The sequence below is a fragment of the Hyperolius riggenbachi genome, chromosome 5 (assembly GCF_040937935.1).
Source record: "Hyperolius riggenbachi isolate aHypRig1 chromosome 5, aHypRig1.pri, whole genome shotgun sequence".
In the NCBI taxonomy this organism is placed as follows: Eukaryota; Metazoa; Chordata; class Amphibia; order Anura; family Hyperoliidae; genus Hyperolius; species Hyperolius riggenbachi.
In genome coordinates this window covers 86,646,800-86,652,799 of record NC_090650.1, presented here as the reverse complement: position 1 = coordinate 86,652,799, position 6,000 = coordinate 86,646,800, and the positions used below count along the sequence as shown (strand labels likewise).

Below are 6,000 nucleotides of genomic sequence, written 5' to 3'. Positions count from 1 at the left end.
AAAAAACACATAAAAAATGCACATAATGAAAGTCAATGGAAACAATGGTGTGCATTTTTCAAGCATTTTCCACGCGTTTTTCTATGCGTTTTTGCTTAAAACATTGCTTTGTGATGTAATTCTGCTTCCTGTTGTCTTCCTATTCATTAGCATAAAATGGAAAAGAAAAACGCAGGCAAAACGCTTGAAAAACGATTCTGCGGTAAAAAAAATGCTAACACAAACGCAGCAAAAATGCAGCAAAAATGCCCACAACATAAAATGAAACATGACATAAAAGGTAGCTTTTCATGTTATGTTATGTGTACACCTAGCCTGTGTGTGATATGAAGTAATGTTCCAAATCCGATTATTCCTTGCAGAATATAGAGCCAAACTGGAGGAAATGCTGTTTCCCTTTAATAGAAGTGGAACTTCTCTTTTAACATAGGACCGGACGCAGTGCTCAGGCTGGAAATAAGGGCCCTTTCACACCGGGGTGGTGTGGTGTTTTACCGCACCCCAATGCCGTGCAATGTTATGGCGCAACGGAAGTGACGTTTTCACCGCATCCCCGACGCAGGTCAAGAACTACGTTAACGCTGCGGCGATGTGCGTCGGCCCAGAAGTCATGGTATTCTATGGCGTTGCATAGATTTTTTTAAAAAATCACCTACATGACGTTGCGGTGCGCTTGCGAAGAAGTGTATTTAACCAATAAACTTCCGCATACCTGAAACAGGATAGTGTGCGTCACACGCTTTTCACTTCCTGCTTGGTGCGGTGTTCCCTGTAGGTCTGATTTTGACAGTGCAATGCGGTGCGTCAAGCGCTGGTTTCTGGTGTGACACCAGCCTGAGGGTATGGAATTATGGGACTTATGCTAGGTACACACCATACAATTTTCTGACAGATTTACCTACCGGATCGATTATTTCCAACATGTTTGATCTGAATTTCTATCGATTTTTCAATTCTTTTAATCATTTTTCCAATTGATTTTCATTCAGTTCTATGAAAATCAATCGAAAAAACAAATAAAAAAACATTTTAAAAACTATCACAAAATCGAAAAATCAATCGAAATTCAGATCGTATGGTATGGTGCGTACATAGCATTACTTCACATCAAAGCTAGAACTGGATGTCCGGTTAATCACAGATAGTCAGAGATAAGGAATCTGGTACTCATCAGGGTCATTTTGTTAAGAGCCTTGAATACTTTATTTTTTTTGTCCACCGATCTTCTAGCTGGTAACACAAATGTAATCATATCTGTGGAAACAAAATTCACAGTTAGTGGCCTGGCCATGAAGATAAGCAGGTTGGTCTCTTCTATGCTGTTCTGAAGCCATAAGGCCTCATATAGACTATACGCGCTGCCGTGCGCATTAGGCAGCGTGTATAGTGTGCGACACACAAGAGCGGTAGAAGGGCAGCCCTTCTACCGTTCCCATCATATGCGCTGCGCAGCAGTACAATACACTATCGCACTGCTGCATGCATTTTTCGGGAATCACAGCGCAGATCCATTCACTGCAGTGAATGGGATCTGCAGTGCATAGTAGCGCAGATGGCGTGTGATCGTACATGTTCCATTCCGATCGCACAGCCATCTGCACTAAATGATGTGAACGAGGCCTTACTCATCATCGCTGCTCCTGCCTCTCAGCTGCACGGAGGCTGATAGAGAAAAGAAAACGGCACAAAGATGCAATGTATAAGCCTACCAGAAATAAAGCAGTAACATTTTGGTACTTACCATCAGGAATGTGATGGCTAGTGAGCAGTGGGCAGACTCAGTTGGTATTCCGTTCCCTAGAAATGCAGGCCCAGTGGTACTGGTGCCCGCACTCCAGGGTCCCCTCTGGCTCGCCAGGCCTGATGTCTTGAAAGCAGATGACACATAATGGTCTGTCAGGCTCTTGAGGTGGGGGCTGAGAAGGAGAATTTGTATAAGATGGTTCTATCAATCGAACCACAAGGATCTGTCATATTTACTTTCAACATTTAAAAATAAAATAAAAAATATATTAATTTAGAGCAGGGGTGTCAAACTCAATCACAAAAGGTGCCAAAGTCTAAAACATAGTCTAAGTTGCGGTACATATTGTTTATTAAGAATTAATATTTTTTTTAACAGTCTCAAAGTAAGTGGCATAACCATAGCAAACATGGGAGGGGGGGGGGGCAGCTCCTCCCCCTTCTGCAGATTAGGGCAGTGGAGCAGAAAAGGATCAAGATAAAATATGGCCAAAGGCAAGATGCTAGCCGAAAATTCTTTATAGTCGTTTTGTTAAGATGAAAGCACTAGACATCAGGGAACTGTATAGGGGATGGGGGGTTTACTACACACCAGGGAACTGTGTAGCGGTATGAGGGGGGACCAATAGAAACCAGGGAACTATTTAGGAGTGGGAGGGGAATCGCTAGATACCATGGAGCTGAATATGGGGAGGGAGGGGGCCACTAGAAAACAGGGAACTGTATAAGGGATGGAGGGGTCACTAGACACCAGAGAACAGTATAGGCCGGGGAAGGAGGGATGACCAATAAAAACCAGGGAACTGTACAGGGGATGGAGGACCAGTAGACACCAGGTCAACTGTATAGGGGAGGGAGGAGGCATTAGACACCAGGGAAATATATAGTGGAAGAAGGAGGGCCACTAGACACCAGGGAACTGTATAGGGGAGTGAATGGGGCCATTAGACACTAAGGAACCTTATAAGGGAGGGAGGTGGCTACTAGACATTGAAGTTGGTCTGAGTCTTGGTCCCAGTATTGAATTTTTTTGGCCCACTTCGTATTTAAAGAAAACCTGAACTGAAAATTAAAAGTCAAAATAAGCATACACAAGTCATACTTACCTCCTGTGTAGTCTACTTCTCAATCTCTTTTTCCTCTCCTGCATCCTGTTTGTCCACTGTGATCAATGGATTTCTCCGTCCTCCATTTGGAAAATGGCCATTACCCATAACAGCTTTCTGGTCAGCACACAGTTAAACTGTAACATCGCCCACTTGAGCCATAGGGAAACATGGACACATCAGTTCTCCTCTCAGCTGTAACTGACAGCAACTGATATATAACCGACAGCAACTGATATATTTCAGTTCTGACAAAATGTTGTCAGAACTGGAAGGGATCACTGTCAGCAGAAAATGGTGAGCTTCTGAGAGAGACTGATGGCAAGGTAACTATGTAATGTTCATTTGAAGTTACCTCATGTGTTTATTTTAAATATTTTTACTCAGTACAGGTTCTCTTTAAGTTTGATACCCCTGGCCAAGAGGGCCCTGAACGGCTGCCTCAGCCGATCGTCATCTAGCTTATGTACCTAGCTTTATACCAAAATAAAAATAAAAACTTTGGCTGGAGTTTCACTTTAACATTCCTTTCAGTAGCTTTTCAGGGCACCAGTACTGATACAGTTCTGATTGCCATGCAAATGAAATCTCCCTTTGGGCTTAATGATTAAAGGAGACATGACAGCTGCCAGTAGTAGATGGATCTGGCCACAGGGATCCCCTATCCCACACACATGGATACTGTATATAGCAGGCATGAGGACTGATAGAGAATACTCCAGAAAGATACAATGTATAAGTACAAAGCCTACTAGCAATAAAGCAGAAAAACGTAAGGACTTACTGTCGAAGGGATGGAATGGCGGCACAGTGGGCAAACTCTGTTGGTAGTCAGCCAGGTAGCAATGCAAGCAGAATGGAACTGGTGTCCACAGACTAGAGTCCTATTAGGCTCGCCAGGCCTGAGGTCTTCCATGCAGACAACACACAAAGGCCTGGAAGCCTCTTGAGGTGGGGGCAGAGGAGGAGTCCCATTATCTGCAGTATTAGATGGTCCAACTACTGGAAAACATATGCGGGTCCTCTGTAGTTGTACCCGACACAGAGTTCTCATCCTACTTCTCACTAACTTGCCCATCCTGGCTGATGCTTTTCAGGGGCATCAACTGCACCCCGTGTACGGCCAGATCCCAGTCAAGGGAGCTCAGCTGAAAAGAGATAACATACATTGTAATTATATACTAATTTGCATAAGGTGAATCGGAACCCCCCAAATTAACAGGCACCCAATTCACCTGCTTCAAGTTCAGGATGGCACCAGGGATACCCATAATGACGGCAGTAATGGTATTCTAGGAGAGGCAGAATAGCACTTACAGAACCAATAGTACTCTTAATTGGTCATCTTCATTATGCCATACAACGATAATCTGTATAGGACAGGGGGTGTGAAAAAACGGAGGGCGTACTCAGACTTCTGATAATCAAAGGGGACCAGCCGGTCGTAGACAGATCTCACCTGATAAGGTGGCTGATATGCCCATATGGGTGTTATCAGCATAAATGCTTGTGTCCCTCTCAGATCAGGAACCAGGTCAGCAGCAGGTTATCTGTCCAAAAGAAAGGAGTCCTGTGGCAGGAAGTAGGAGAGCGGGAGTAGCTGGCTTTAACTGTAGCCGTCCTTTTACACCTGATCTACTGCGTTTGGCATGCATATACATTAGCAGAGAAGGAGAAAAGCGCCGGCACTGCTGTCATTCACTTTCAATTTATTCCAATATAAATGTCATGCTAAAACATGCGTACAAACATTGCGACAAGGTGAGGACACATACCCAAAGGTGGACGCAGTAGTGGAGCGGTGGGTGCAGAGGGAAAGGAGCCTGACGGCCGTTTCGCGCTACGCGATTCTACGGTGGCAGCCTTCTTCTCTGCTGATATAGACATACTACTGCCTGAGCACGCTGGGGATTCACCTATCCATACCTATATTGTGTGTGACAGAGCCACTCCCTCCCCCTCCCACCTTGACAAGAGTGTATAGACTGCAGTGCCAGCGCTCCCATACTTTCATCTTGTATTGCACATGCATATACATTACAAGTACAGTACTCTTTATTGCAGATGCCAGTGTGTGGGGATTGTATCAAAGAGGTTCTTGTTACATTTCAGGGAAAAACGCGCACTAACGTGCACTAACGCATACCAATGTGTAGAAACGCATATGCATGCCAAACGCAGCAGATCAGGTGTAAAAGGAGCCTAGTGTCCCAGCACTTGCTGTACTGCCAAAGCTGCAGGCACCTATGGGCTGAGAAAGACTGGTGTGTGAAGTAACTAATTATTTAATACATTGTATCAGTTGCTCTGATACAATCATATTGATCGTACAATTTATTAAAGAATTAGTTACTTCACACAAGGGTCTCCTGTGCTTTCCTTCAGCAGCTACAGCACTGCTTCTTACTGCCCAGCCACCACTGTGGTTAAGCTGGACAGCGTGGTGATTTTATCGCCACAAACTTTGATTTTATGAAGGAGACTCTCCCTTTCAAGGGATAGAGTCTTGCTCAGCCCATAGGTGCCTGCAGCTCTGGCAGTTCAGCCAGTGCTGGGACACTAATGGCTACAGTTAAAGCCAGCTACTCCCGCTCTCCTGCTTCCAGCCACAGGACTCCTTTCTTTTGGATAGAAAACCTGCTGCTGACCTGGTCCCTGGTCTGAGAGGGACACAAGCGTTTATGCTGATAACACCCATATGGGCATATCAGCCAGGAGAGTTTCTAGGCTAAATTGCACCCAGGGTGAGGGTGTAATCGGGGGCGTAACTAGAAATCCCCGGGCCCCCCTGCAAAGAAAAAAAATCACAGCCCCAAACAACACCCCCTACCCCCCCCCCCCACACACACACACACACACACACCCACGGATCCCGCTCAGTGCCATTTTCTAAGGCAGGAGGGGTCGCAACATGTGAGGAAAGCGTGGCCGCACATTAGCGGGGAGGGGGGGGAGTCCCCCCCCCCCCTCACCTCGGGCTTTCCTCTCAGCGCCTGTTTAAACAGGAAGTAGCGTCAGACACTTAGAGGAAACTTTGGCGGGGGAATGCAGGGAGGTACAGTGGGATGCGAAAGTTTGGGCAACCTTGTTAATCGTCATGATTTTCCTGTATAATTCGTTGGTTGTTACGATAAAAAATGTCAGTTAAATA

The 6,000-nt window shown here is 45.4% G+C and overlaps 1 long non-coding RNA gene across 1 annotated transcript in view; it reads right to left on the bottom strand.

The window, feature by feature from the left end:
• Positions 1-1,176: 1,176 nt before the first annotated feature.
• LOC137518299 (uncharacterized) overlaps positions 1,177-6,000 on the bottom strand; it is a 41,935-nt gene continuing 37,111 nt past the window's right edge. Inside the window, exons 3-5 of the long non-coding RNA XR_011020780.1 lie at positions 3,634-3,997; positions 1,742-1,916; positions 1,177-1,254 (exon numbers count right to left, since the gene is read on the bottom strand). This is a non-coding gene — a long non-coding RNA (uncharacterized lncRNA). The remainder of the gene's footprint in view (positions 1,255-1,741; positions 1,917-3,633; positions 3,998-6,000) is intronic.